Genomic DNA, 14,053 nt, shown 5'->3' with positions numbered 1-14,053 from the left:
CCCCGAGCATCAGCAACCCCCTCCTGTTTCCCCCCGCGCTGAGATAGTGCGACCAAGGGGGCCCCTTTCCCACCCCCTACCAGACACTGCCCATGAGGCCCGCGGAGTTGAGGCACCATCGCCGCTCCGCGTCTCATCACCAGACGGGTAGGCCCGACCCGGTCTCGGCTTCAGGCCCGCCTCATCCTTGAGGGTATTCTTTTTCTTGGTTTTGGGTATGTCTTGTCGGCGCCGTCTGTGAAGTAAAATTGTATAAGTGTTGCCGTGTGCTCGCGTAATCGGTAGTAGATCTGCATTGTCGCATTTGCTTTTTGTGTAAATTGCATTGTGTTTTTCTTTTCTATGTGCTTTTGGTGGAATTGAATATGTGTGCTTTCCGTTCGTCGCGAATAAATGTGCTTTGTGTTGAACTGTTTCCCGCTTCGCTTCGTCATTTCCTTCATTGAATCCTCATCTTGCTTCACGTAAAGGGTTGGTAGTGGGCTGAATACGCCCGATAATTAATCGAACCGTCGAGGTCGACGAATAACACCGCTCGGTTATCCCGATAGTACGGAACGGGTCGCTTAAGTGGCCCGTGTCCGAAGTCGACCTGCGGCGAGGTGCGATCGCCCGGTCTACCCTCCGTGTGGGTACTTAGGTAGGTCGAATTTGGCGAGCAACCCTATCCCACGCGGGGGCTGATTGGCTCGATCGCGGTGAGACCGAAAGGTCCACCCGTGACTGGTTCCCGGCGTTAGTCCGAGAGGGTCACAACTGGATTGTCCGTCCGGTGGGCGACGTGCCGCGATTCGAGTTACGTGGCCGTCAGCACGCCGGCGGGCGCCAATCCGCAACACTGGTGTCAGGTCGTGCGATACAAATTCATCGCCCTCCTCACGGCACTGGTATCGGAGAACAGGAAAACGGGCTCTCCTGTCTCCAGCTAAATTCACGGGAATCGGTCCAGGGGTGAGAGAAGCGACCCCCGATTCCCTCCAAATTACGGGCGAGCAAAATTAACCCTTCACGAGAAGCAAGATGGCGTCTCAAGGCGAGCGGGTGCCGGGTGGATTAGGTATGTGTAATAGTAATGTGGAATCCATGGCTCAGGACGAGATCACCGTGCAAGAGAAACCCGTACCAGAAGGTTGGGAAAGGCATCGATGCCGTTCATCTGGTCGGTTTTTTTATTATAACCCCACCGCTAAATGTAGTCAGTGGGAGTGGCCAGGGCAGGTGACAATACAGCACGTTATGGAACTCGTGCAGAGCATAATTGACGGAATGAAAGAAAGGAACAACGAAATGAAGAGAAATACGCAACAAATGGAAAATAAAAAAATGGATGGAAACGCAATCGAAGCGAAAAACCAATTAAAAGAAAGCCAGGAGGAGACAGAGGAGGGATTGAAGGTCGAAACGGTGGAGTGTGAGAAAAGACTTCAAGACATGAAGAGAGTTGATAAGCTGGGACTGGAGGGAAAAACGGAGACAGAGGAACTGGGAAGACGGGAAGAAAACCACAAGCGCAAGCCAGAAGAACAGTTAGAAGCCAAAGCAAAGTCTGAGTGTGCGGAGATGAGAAAGGAATTGGAAAAGAAAGTTTCTGAGTTACAGAAACACCAAAACAAAGAGAGGGAACTACAAAACGAACTGAGAGTGTTAAAAGAGGAAAGGAAGAGAACGGAAAATGAAACTTTAAGAAACCACACTGTACAGATCGAACAGCTGGAAGCAAAGGCCAGACTAAAGAATGAGGAACAAGAAAGAGTAATGAAGGAAGAACGAATGAGACAGGAGAAAGAAATCAGTCAGTTGAAAGAAATGACGAGATTGCAGAAGGAGGAACAAGAAAGACAGTGGAATAGAAAACTGAAAGAGTATGAATTTGAAACTGAACGACAAAAGGAAAAAAAATAGGTTTGAATACGAGGAGAAAGTAAAGGAGCAAGGAATGAAGCAGGAAGGAGAAATCAGTAGATTGAAGGACACAACGAGATTGGAGAGGGAAGAACGAGAGGAACAATGGAATAGAAAACAAAAAGAACATGAATCTGAGGTTGACCAATTGAAAGAAAAGCTGAGGCTGGAGTACGAGGAGATAGACAAAGAACAGCGAATGAAACACAAACAGGAGATTAACCAAATGAAGAAAACCATGAAACTGGAGAAGGAAGGACAGGAGAGGAAACGAGGAAGAGTAATGAGACAGCAGCAAATGAAACACAAAAAGGAGATTAACCAAATGAAGCAAACCATGAAACTGGAGAAGGAAGGACAGGAGAGGAAACGAGGAAGAGTCGTGAGAGAACAGCGAATGAAACACAGGAAGGAAATGAGCCAATTGAAAGAAACGATGAGATTGGAAAACAAAGAGCAGGAGGAACAGTGGGAAAGAAAACAACAACTCTATGAGTGTGAAATTGAACAACTAAAACGGAGGGAGAACGAACAGCTAATGGGGCTCAGAGAGAAAGAACGACTCAGATGGGAAAGGAAAAGGAACCAGGAAGAGACAGAAAAAAGGAACCAGGAGAGAAAATGTATAGAGACACGGGAGACAGAAAAAATAGAGGAGAGACTGCACGATGAAGACGGGGTAAGTGACGCACGCACACACACACACACACACACACACACGGAGGTAGTGGAGGATAATGGGGGTGAGCTCGCGGAGCGTGTCGGGACCCAGTGCGAGCACCTGGGTGGCCTCCTCCAGGAACGAGGGGTGGGAGTCTGCCCCCTTGAGGCGAGTCACGACCAGGTGAGTTCGGTCGTGTTTTGCGAGGTTGAGGGGACGGGTGCTGTGGACGGGTGCACGGAGAGCTTGGGGGGTATAGAGGCCCCGGAGACCCTTGTGGGGACTCGAATCCCCAGTGTGGTTGTCCCTGTGTGTGTGGTGCAAGGTGTGAGTGCGTCCCCGTGTGTGGCAGCGACCCCGTGTGTGAGTGGTGTGGTGGCGATGGTGCCAGAGTACGTGCTTCCCAGCACGCCGTGCGTGGGTGAGGCACCGTGTGTGAGTGAGGCCGTGTGTGTGAGTGAAACGGCCAGTGTGAGTGAGGCACCGCGGGTTAGTGCCCCCGCGTGTGTGGGTGAGGCACCGTGTGTGGATGAGGCACCGCGGTTGAGTGCCCCCGCGTGTATGAGTGAGGCACGGTGTGTGGATGAGGCACAGCGGTTGAGTGCCCCCGCGTGTGTGAGTAGTATGGTTTGTGTGAGTAGTGAGGCACGCGTGAGTGAACGGCCGAGTGCAAGGGAGACCGTGTGTGTGAGAGCGGTATGTGAGGGAGATGTCGGTGGGCATGCGGGAGCACGCAGCCGCGTCTCCCGGTGTGAATATAATGGAGTGGAGTGTGTGCGTCGTAACACGCAGGTGTGCGTGGGTCGAATGGCGACGACGACGGCGACAGAGGAAAGAAAGCCGGGTCGCGGCTGTAGTTGTTTCGGTGACCGTGCCGGGTTCACCCAGCAGTGAGCACGAGGTTCGTGCTGTGCAACGCACGAGACCGCCACGTGCTTGCTTGCGAGAGTGAAGTCCCGGTCCGGAAACGCACGCGGTGGATTTGCCGATCCCGCGGACGGACAAAGTTTAGGCAGGACAATGGATTTGGACCGGACGGGTTCTCCACGCGATCGTGTGTGTTAAGCTCCAACGGGCAAAGCACATGTGTTCGCGTGGGAAACCCCTCGAGACGTGGGGCTTGTGTTTTTTTTTGCGCACGGTGACGTCATGGCTGCACGTGTGGTTGGAATCCGGCAGGAGGGGTATCTCTGCCGGATGGTACCGTCCAAGGAGGGACGAGGAACACGTGCAGCTGCATGACGTCACGGGCAGGTGGAAAGTGCGCGAGATCTGAGTTGCCGCGCAGGTGCTGCGCATGAAAAAAGAAAAAAAAAAAAAAAAAAAAGCAAGCCTCACTTTCGGGTGCACAGGATTCCTGGGCAAGGGGTGGAAGACCCCCTTACCAGGGGCACAGGATGGAAACTAGTTAGGGGGAAGGGTTAGCTTAGCTCGACCGACTTCATGGGGCAGGGGAAAGTCCTCATGGAGTCCGTGGAATGGATTAGTTAGAGGGATTGTAGCCAGATTTAGGTTGGGAAATAAAATGAATTTTTGAGTTAGGAGACAGAGACAGACTTTGGATGTGTAGTGGGGACGTAGCTTAGCTACGTAGCGTTAAAAGGAACGTGCTATAGTATAAGGGACGACGTGGGAGCACGAGTTAGTTAGGGGATGTAGTTAGAAGGATGGCAGAGTTCAGTGGTGTGTGTGTTGAAGAGTTGGTGAGTGAAGTGGAAGCATGTGCTTGGTGAGTGAGGCCAGCGGGTCTGTGTGTGTGGAGCGAATGGGGAATGCATGGTGCGATGAGTGATTGGGGGGAGGAGTGACTCCCGCCCAAGGGACCCCGGGGTCAATATAAAGTGAGTTCGGGGGTTAGTCTAATTGAAAAATGGAGGTCGTTTTGTTGTTGGTGGGAAAGTAGGCTCGAGACCCATTTGGAGGGGTGCAGGAGCCTTGTTGACGGGCTTGGGAGCGTGGCTGCGAAAGGTGAGTATCGCTGAGTGGGTACCCCGGGCACCAGGCTAGTCGGCCGCGGTAGGCCAAGGGCCCATGGGGGGCCGGGATAGAGTAGTGGGCACGGGTGCGCCTGCTTGGTGCGGGGGCCCGGGGCGCCATTAGCCGCGTGGGCAGTGTTGAGGGCACGGGTGACCCTCGGAAAGGGGCCCGGGAGGCCGGCCTGCCACGTGTGCGTTTCAGGGGAGGTGCCATGGGGGGCACTCCCCGGTGTTAGGGAGCTGGTAGGCTCGGAGGCAGTGTAGTGCCCGGGGGTGCCATAGCGGGAGAATCGGCAGAGGGTCGTGCCTGCCAAAGGGAGCCACGTGTCCCAGCCATGAGACCGTGTGAGGGCACGGAGAGAAAATTGGGGGGCGAGGCCCGAAATTGTGAGGACACCAACACAGGCGACGGGAATCTGGGTTGTTAGAACCGATAGTTTAAGCGAGAGGCGCTTGTTGAAAGCCCCGGGGTAGTTTAGCAGTTAAATGGATAGGGTGGAATAGGAAGTGTACCCCTCCGCACCATCCATCCCCTCGCTCTCGTTGTGGGCCGCTGGACCCACTTTGGTTATAGATCGCTGAACTCTGGGGAGGCCATCCTGAGGCTTCGTTGGGCCTCGGCACAGGACGCGAGCTCTCCCTTATTCCCCTCCGGGAAGGGAACGTAGGGGTTGGGAGTAGGCTAGGTGACAGGATAGGTTAGCCGAACAAGGACGATAAAGGGGGTTAGGGGACGATTTATAGTGGGGAAGTAAAAATAAAAACAACAAAAAAATAAGTTGGGGCTAAATTGGGGTTTGACAAATTAAGGGAGTGGGTATGTGCAGTGACAGGCAAAGGCGATAGGTGGGAGGGAGACAGGTAGGTAGGTCCGAGCCCGCCTTCCAAGTGGCCAGCACCACCGCACTCCCTCCACCAACCTCCACTGAACGGCAAGAGCTGGCCAACTTCATCGGCTGGCCGTGTTTTGCTTCAAGGCGGAGGCCGGCCAACTTCGTCTGCAGCTGCTGTGCTGCAAGGCCTGTGCCGGCTGGATCGTCTGCAGCTGCTGTGCTGCAAGGCCTGTGCCGGCCAGTTCATCTGCTGGCTGTTTTTCTTCAAGGCCTGTGCCGGCCAGTTCATCTGCCGGCTGTGTTTGCCTGCAACGGCCTGGTTCTGCGGGCTGAGTTTGCCTGCAGCGGCCTTCTTCTGCGGGCTGTGTTGCCTGCACCTTTGCCATGCCATGCCCACTGCCCATGTTCACCAGCCCCGTTCAATTTTTGCTTTGCCCCCCCCTGTTCATTTCCATGTGCGCCAGGATCCGCAAGGCAACAGTTTGCAAGCTGCGAGAACTGCCCTGTTGGCAGCTACAACACGGGCCTGCAGTGGCGGCCCGTACACCGTGTTTGTGTTCATCCATCCATTCGTTGTGGTTCATTGCGTGTGCCACTTGAGCTGGCACGGAGACTGCGTTTGTGCAGCCCATGCACCGTTGTGGTTCACTGCGTTCAGTTCAAAAGGGAAGGCCTTGGACTGCGTGTGAGCAGCCAGCCACGTTCCCTGTCACCTGCATTGTTCTGAGCCAGAGACTGCATGCGAGCAGCCTGGCTCCCTGCTAACTGCTTTTCTTTTGCAGAGTTCATTGATCCTGGGCCATGGTTTGGTGTAAAATTTGTAAGTTAAGGTTAAGATGTACTGTAAATATGAGTGCGCCCCCGGCATGTTTGTCTTAGCGCCGGCAATTTTATTTAAGTCGTCCGTGTGAGTGAGTTTGTTTAGGTAGTTACGCAGCCCTCAGGTTATTTATTTTGGGGACACGAATACCATGAATGTCGAAATCAGGGATCCGTAGGTAAAATGTACTCGGGGAAAACTACACATGATGGCACACGAGAATTTGACGACTCGGGACGAGTCTGTAAAAAGGGGAGGGGGTAGTGTTGTGGTTACCAAATTCGCAAACCACCATTCAGGTCCCTTAGGTGAGATATCTCGGTAAGTATATGTGTAGTTCGGCCCAAACCCGTTGTCTAGTGGGAATACATGTCATTTATGCGTGCTGCGACTCTTCAGGATAGCCGTTTTTCTTTTACTATCTTTATTTTGGACCAACCGCCATTGTTACCACCACCAACACAACATCAACCACCCACCGCGGCGCCGCTTCACGTCACACCTCACAACCGTCGCATCGCCACCGTTCTTGCGCCGCTTGTGGGTACCGGTGTTGGACTCGTGCAGGGCGCGCGCCGAACAGCGTGTACAAAACCACGGATTTTCCACTTCAAAAACGGATCAAAAACGACACACGCCCACTTTTGTTCCGTCCAATCGGTGAGCAAGGGGCGATTTGGCCCCGCCCCCAGGGCGTTGGAGGGCGATCGATATATGCAAATTTATGGATCAAAAAGCATTCACGCCCACTTTTTCTCGGGCCAATGGGGAGCGAGGTGAAAGGTCGAAGGCAGGGGGTCAAAGATGAGAGAGCGAAGCCACGGGGCTTATAAAAGTGACCGCGTTCGTCAGAACAGAGAGTTAAGACTTCGCGGGCGGTGGAGTTGGGAAGAAGGAGCAAAAAGGAGCTGGTCGTCGTCGTGTGCGTTGGAGTCGGAGCGGAGGGGACGGAGCTGTGGAGAGGCGGCGAGGGCAGACGAGGGGGTGCTCGCGTCGTGCAGGGAGCTGCACCCCAGGGAGGCCGACAGCGCGACCTGGCCGAGGTGGAGACGCTCGTCGCGGGACTCGAGGCAGAGTAGGAATCCTCTATACCCCGAGCATCAGCAACCCCCTCCTGTTTCCCCCCGCGCTGAGATAGTGCGACCAAGGGGGCCCCTTTCCCACCCCCTACCAGACACTGCCCGCGAGGCCCGCGGAGTTGAGGCACCATCGCCGCTCCGCGTCTCATCACCAGACGGGTAGGCCCGACCCGGTCTCGGCCTCAGGCCCGCCTCATCCTTGAGGGTATTCTTTTTCTTGGTTTTGGGTATGTGTTGTCGGCGCCGTCTGTGAAGTAAAATTGTATAAGTGTTGCCGTGTGCTCGCGTAATCGGTAGTAGATCTGCATTGTCGCATTTGCTTTTTGTGTAAATTGCATTGTGTTTTTCCTTTCTATGTGCTTTTGGTGGAATTGAATATGTGTGCTTTCCGTTCGTCGCGAATAAATGTGCTTTGTGTTGAACTGTTTCCCGCTTCGCTTCGTCATTTCCTTCATTGAATCCTCATCTTGCTTCACGTAAAGGGTTGGTAGTGGGCTGAATACGCCCGATAATTAATCGAACCGTCGAGGTCGACGAATAACACCGCTCGGTTATCCCGATAGTACGGAACGGGTCGCTTAAGTGGCCCGTGTCCGAAGTCGACCTGCGGCGAGGTGCGATCGCCCGGTCTACCCTCCGTGTGGGTACTTAGGTAGGTCGAATTTGGCGAGCAACCCTATCCCACGCGGGGGCTGATTGGCTCGATCGCGGTGAGACCGAAAGGTCCACCCGTGACTGGTTCCCGGCGTTAGTCCGAGAGGGTCACGACTGGATTGTCCATCCGGTGGGCGACGTGCCGCGATTCGAGTTACGTGGCCGTCAGCACGCCGGCGGGCGCAAATCCGCAACAATATATATATATATATATATATATATATATATATATATATATATATATATATATATATATATATGTATGAATTTATTTATATATATATATATATACATATATATACATATATATGTATGAATTTATTTATATATATATATATATATACATATATATACATATATATGTATGTATTTATTTATATATGTATATATATATATATATATATATATATATATATATATATATATATATATATATATATTGTTGCGGATTTCGCGCCCGCCGGCGTGCGAACGGCCACGTAACTCGAATCGCGGCACGTCGCCCACCGGACGGACAATCCAGTCGTGACCCTCTCGGACTAACGCCGGGAACCAGTCACGGGTGGACCTTTTGGTCTCACCGCGATCGAGCCAATCAGCCCCCGCGTGGGATAGGGTTGCTCGCCAAATTCGACCTACCTAAGTACCCACGCGGAGGGTAGACCGGGCGATCGCACCTCGCCGCAGGTCGACTTCGGACACGGGCCACTTAAGCGACCCGTTCCGCACTATCAGAATAACCGAGCGGTGTTATCGTCGACCTCGACGGTTCGATTAATTATCGGGCGTACTCAGCCCACTACCAACCCTTTACGTGAAGCAAGATGGGGATTCAATGGAGGAAAAGACGAAGCGAAGCGGGAGAACAGTTCAACAATAAAGCGCATTTATTCGCGGCACACGGGAAGCACACAAATACAATTCCACCAAATGCACACAAAAAAAAGAAAACAATTCCATTTACACAAAAAGCAAATATAAAAGCGAAAACAATGCAGAGCTAATACCGACTACCGAGCACACGGCAACACTTATACAATTCTACTTCACAGACGGCGCCGACAACACATACCCAAAACCAAGGAAAAGAATATCCTCAAGAATGAGGCGGGCCTGAGGCCGAGACCGGGTCGGGCCTACCCGTCTGGTGATGAGACGCGGAGCGGCGATGGCCCCGCAACCCGCGGGCCTCGTGGACGGTGTCTGGTAGGGGGTGGGAACGGGGCCCCCTTGGTCGCACTATCTCAGCGCGGGGGGAAACAGGAGGGGGTTGCTGATGCTCGGGGTATAGAGGATCTTTATTATCCCTGGTGTGCGTCTCCACCTCGGCCAGGTCGCGCTGCCGGCCTCCCTCGGGCGTGCAGCTCCCGGCACCGACGCGAGCACCCCCTCGTCCGACTCTCTTCAGCTTCTCCAGCCACTGCAGGCTTCGGGCTCCAGACTTCCACACTCGTCCCCTCCGTTCCGACTCCTTCTCGTTCTCGTTCTCCTCTCGTTCTCGTTCTCCTTTTCGTTCTGACTCCTTCTCGTTCCCGTTCTCCTTTTCGTTCTGACTCCTTCTCGTTCCCGTTCTCCTTTTCTGACTGACGAACACCGTCCTTTTATCCCCCCGTAACTTCGCCTTTGACCCCCTCCCTTTGACCTTTCACCTCGCTCCCCATTGGCCCGAGAAAAAGTGGGCGTGAAGGCTTTTTGATCCACAAATTTGCATATATCGATCGCCCTGGGGGCGGGGCCAATTCGCCCCTCGCTCACCGATTGGACGGCAAAAAGTGGGCGTGTGTCGTTTTTGATCCGTTTTTGAAGCACAAAATCCGTGATTTTGTACACGCTGTTCAACGTGCGCCCTGCACGAGTCCAACACCGGTACCCACAGCGGGGCAAGAACGGTGGCGATGCTACGGTTGCGAGGTGTGACGTGAAGGTCGTGGCGGTTGTGGTGAAGCGGCGTTGTGGTTGGTGGTTGATGTTGTGGTTGTGGTGGTAATCATGGCGGTTGGTCCAAAATAAAGATAGTAAAAGAAAAACGGCTATCCTGAAGAGTCGCAGCACGTATAAATGACATGTATTCCCACTAGACAACGGGTTTGGGCCTAACTACACATGCACTTACCGAGATACCTCACCTAAGGGACCTGAATGGTGGTTTGCGAATTTGGTAACCACAACAATATATATATATATATATATATATATATATATATATATATATATATATATATATATATATATATATATATATATATATACATAGTCATGTCGAATGATGACATATGAATGGGGTAACCATGGTCTAACATCTCCCAAATAGGAGGCTGTGCAGCCCTTTGTACAAGCCATTAATCACAATGACAGTTTATTTGATTAAAACCAACTGTAGATCAAATAGAGGACCAAAAAGCTTGGAACGTTTCCAACTGAGCTCTCTGAAAAACTCCCCCCCACCCCCCGCACCTCCCCATCTCTTCCTCCCCTCTCTTCCCCCCAAGCAGTTGGGTAAAAGGTTCTAGATAAAATAGAATATGTGGGATCTCTTCAGCCACAATGTGGCAACACATGGTCTTGTTCTTTTTTATTGTCGGAGCTTTCCTGTCTTTCTATAAAATTTAATCCGAACGAGAACAGGTAAAGCCACCTGCACAGTGCACACTGTATACCGCAATGTAATAACATGTTAAAGATGCGTCATCACAAGAACAACACGTGTTATTCAACACAAGGAACCATAATGACAACTTTGAGTAGAAAATAGCCAATCAACTACACTTTACACTAACACGGCATTTGAATGTTTTCATTTCATCATCTTTTGTTTTATGTGAGCTCGGGTGGGAGATAATTGGATAACAAAGAGTGCATACAAGGATGTGACAGGAAGTTAGGGGGGATGAGGTATCAAGGAGGAAAGAAACAAAAACCCCAAAGGATCCCAAAATTTTGTTTGTGTGAAGGTTACAAAGTATGTGTGAAGGTTACAAAGTATATGTGAAGGTTACAAAGTATGTGCGAGAGTTACAAATAATGTGTGAGAGTTACAAATAATGTGTGAGAGTTACAAATAATGTGTGAGAGTTACAAATAATGTGTGAGAGTTACAAATAATGTGTGAGAGTTACAAATAATGTGTGAGAGTTACAAAGTATGTGCGAGAGTTACAAAGTATGTGTGAAAAGTTACAAAGTATCTCTTGTGAGAAAAACCATGTTCTCACCAAATTTAGTGTCCCGCCCACAACGTCACGTGACCTTTTTCAGGCTCCCAGGGATTGGTTGGCTCGTCGTCACGTGGTGGGTGGGCCGCGTGAGAGCTGGGGCGCCATTGCTGGCAACAGACGTGGCTCTAAGATCGCGAGTGGAAAAATATATCGAGTGCTCAAAATTGCATGTTTTAAAAGTGATTTTTCAAGTGATTTTCAAGACTCTCGACAGCACCGTCGCGCTGATCGTTGATAGCTCCGTCTATAAGGATTGAGTTAAATCCGGAAGAGTGTGATTGTTATTCCCGGCTATCGCCGAGCGGAGCTGTGAGTTGTACGGCCTGTTTTTGGAACTCTATTGTTGCCAAGAGTTCTGGCAGGTTTTTTGTGCTGTATATTCAATTCTGTTACCAGCCATTTTTGAGATCGAGCCAATAAAATATCGTGCCTACCCCAAGAGGCCGATTTGAAACACAGTGGTGTGTTTTGTTGTTCTCTTTGTCCACACGTGGACTGCTTGAAGCTCGGACATTAACGTCAGTATTCCGTGCTGGAAGATATTAACATCCGGGATCACGACAAATGGGTGGCTCGTCCGGGATTCATTCAAGTAAGAGACATTCGAACTGAGACAAATTCCACAGTGGGCCGCCATCTTCCTTCATCTGATCATCGTTCCCTCACCAGCAGACGCCATCTTTGAGGAACCTTCTCACCAGCGGACGCCATCTTGGAGGGATTTTCTCACCAAAGGACGCTATCTTGTGTTTTCGCCAGTCATCGGCCAACAATTAAAAAAAAACGTGAGTTATTTGTGCGTTGCATTTTCTCATTAGCAATTTGATGTGTGGTGGTGATATTGGGTATTTCGTGTCGGATTTCCCCAACAGAGCGTTCTGTGCGAATTACGTGCATCACCCCAATATTGTTTGTCTCCCCTGTGTGAATTGCCCCGTCCCATGTGGTGAAAGATATTGCTGAAATATTTTGACCCAGCCTCCTTTTAGACTTAGTGTTTTGTGCCCTTGTCGTATGATAACTCGTAGCCAAACCATGAGAAGTGGAGAACTCAAATCGGCTGGAGAAGTGAGAGATCAACCTGATCATGTTGACAGTCACGTGGGTGTCGATGTGAGCGACGCAATCACCCTTGACCCGGTCACTGAACGATATGTTAGGGAGCGATCCCATCATGACGAAATGCATGCGTTCGACCTTCTGGTCCAGGCTGACCCCGGTTCAACAACTCGACATGTATAACAGGGAGAGTGACAGGGCAGAGGCTGAGCGACTCAGGGAGAGTGACAGGGCAGAGGCTGAATGCGTCAGAGAGCATGAGTGGCGAATGTTGACTGAACGACAGCGGGCAGATGTGTCTGCTGCACCAGTCCCGGAAATTGTTCATGTTCGTTTGCCGGACTGGACGGGAGACATGAGGCCAGAAACATATCTGGAAATGGTAGAGAAGTTGTTGACTTCTGGTGGCATTGATGAGAGCTTGTGGGTCGGCCATCTTGTTAGCCATCTATCTGAAAAGGCGAAGGAGGTATACGCGAGGATGGCAACCGAGGACGTAAACGAATACCGGAAGTTGAAGGCCGAGATTTTGAACGCCAATGCTGTGTCCGCGTGTATTTATAGGCGTATTTTTTCAGTTGGATCGTCAGTCCAGTCAAATTTATGAGGAACATTCGCGGGTCTTGTTGGAACAGGTGCAGAGATGGTTCGAGATGAGCAGCGTTGAGTTACATCCCGCGGTTGCGGAACTCCTGGTGCGTTACCATATTCATCAACAGCTTCTGCAGGACTTGGCGTTGTTTCTTGTCGATAAAGATACTGTTTCCTTGTCAGACTGCGTCAAGCTTAATGATAAACATGTTTTGGCGTGCAAAATGTTGCAAGCCACGCAGTCGCGTCGTAAGATGGAGGATTCTGCGGTAAAGACCGCCCCCTGTCTGCCCGGCGGCTGGATCGAGGGGAAGGGTTCCCCGATGCCCTCCACTGGTGGCGGTCGTGAGCTGCAGGCCAGGGCACGGCCCTGGTGCGAGCTCTGCAAACGTGTGGGGCACAGTGGAGACTGCTGTTTCTCTAACCCAGCTGGTCCAGCCTATCGAGGCAACCCGGTTGTTACATCGGAGGGAGATTATTGGAGGTCATCAACTGGGCCCTCGTGAATGATGGTGGCATCGGTGACAGAGGTCACTGCCACCGAGGCTAATACCATTCATCCTCTGTGTCAGGATTATTCAGGGACAGCCTTAGTGGGTGGCCCTGATTCGGTGGTGAAGTTTAAGGCCCAATACCTTTGGGATACTGGGGCGACGCTGTGTGTTCTCCGGGCGGGGGTAGTTCTGGCCTCTCAGATGCATTATACCGGCGAGTATATCGTCCTTCAGGACATTAACCAGGTTCCTGGCTGGTAACCCCTTGCTCTCATCGAGGTCCGGAGTGACATTTTTACGGGTCCGATGACCTGTGCGGTGGTACCCTACTACCCGGTACTGGGGGTATCCTTGCTGATTGGCAATTATGCAATGGCGAGGGAGGAGTTGTTGACTCTGACCTGTGGGGTCGTCACTAGATCCCAGAGCAAACCGGCGGAGAGAGTGGCGGAGTCAGGCATATCTTCACTCTGGCCCGAGGAGCCTCGTGCCTCGACTCCAGCCTCCGACGGTGACGTTGCTTCAACTGAAATCCACCCGAGCCTCCAGTCAAGCCAACCTCAGGAGCCGGGCTCCTCAGGGACCGTTCCCGTCTGTGACACGGGATCCCAGCTACTTGTTCGCTGGTCGACGAATCCGGTGTGGAGGATCAGTCCTCCGAGGCGGTTAGCAACCCCAGTTCTGTGCCTGAGGTCACTCCCGCCTTGTCTGTGGTAACCAGTCTAGTGGAGGATCAGCACTTCGATCCTACTCTTGCCACCCTCTGGGAA

Source organism: Eptatretus burgeri, chromosome 12, assembly GCF_056783735.1.
Source record: "Eptatretus burgeri isolate ZD-2024b chromosome 12, Ebu_testis_v1, whole genome shotgun sequence".
In the NCBI taxonomy this organism is placed as follows: domain Eukaryota; kingdom Metazoa; phylum Chordata; class Myxini; order Myxiniformes; family Myxinidae; genus Eptatretus; species Eptatretus burgeri.
The sequence above is the reverse complement of the archived record's forward strand: the minus strand, read 5'-3'. Positions refer to the sequence as shown.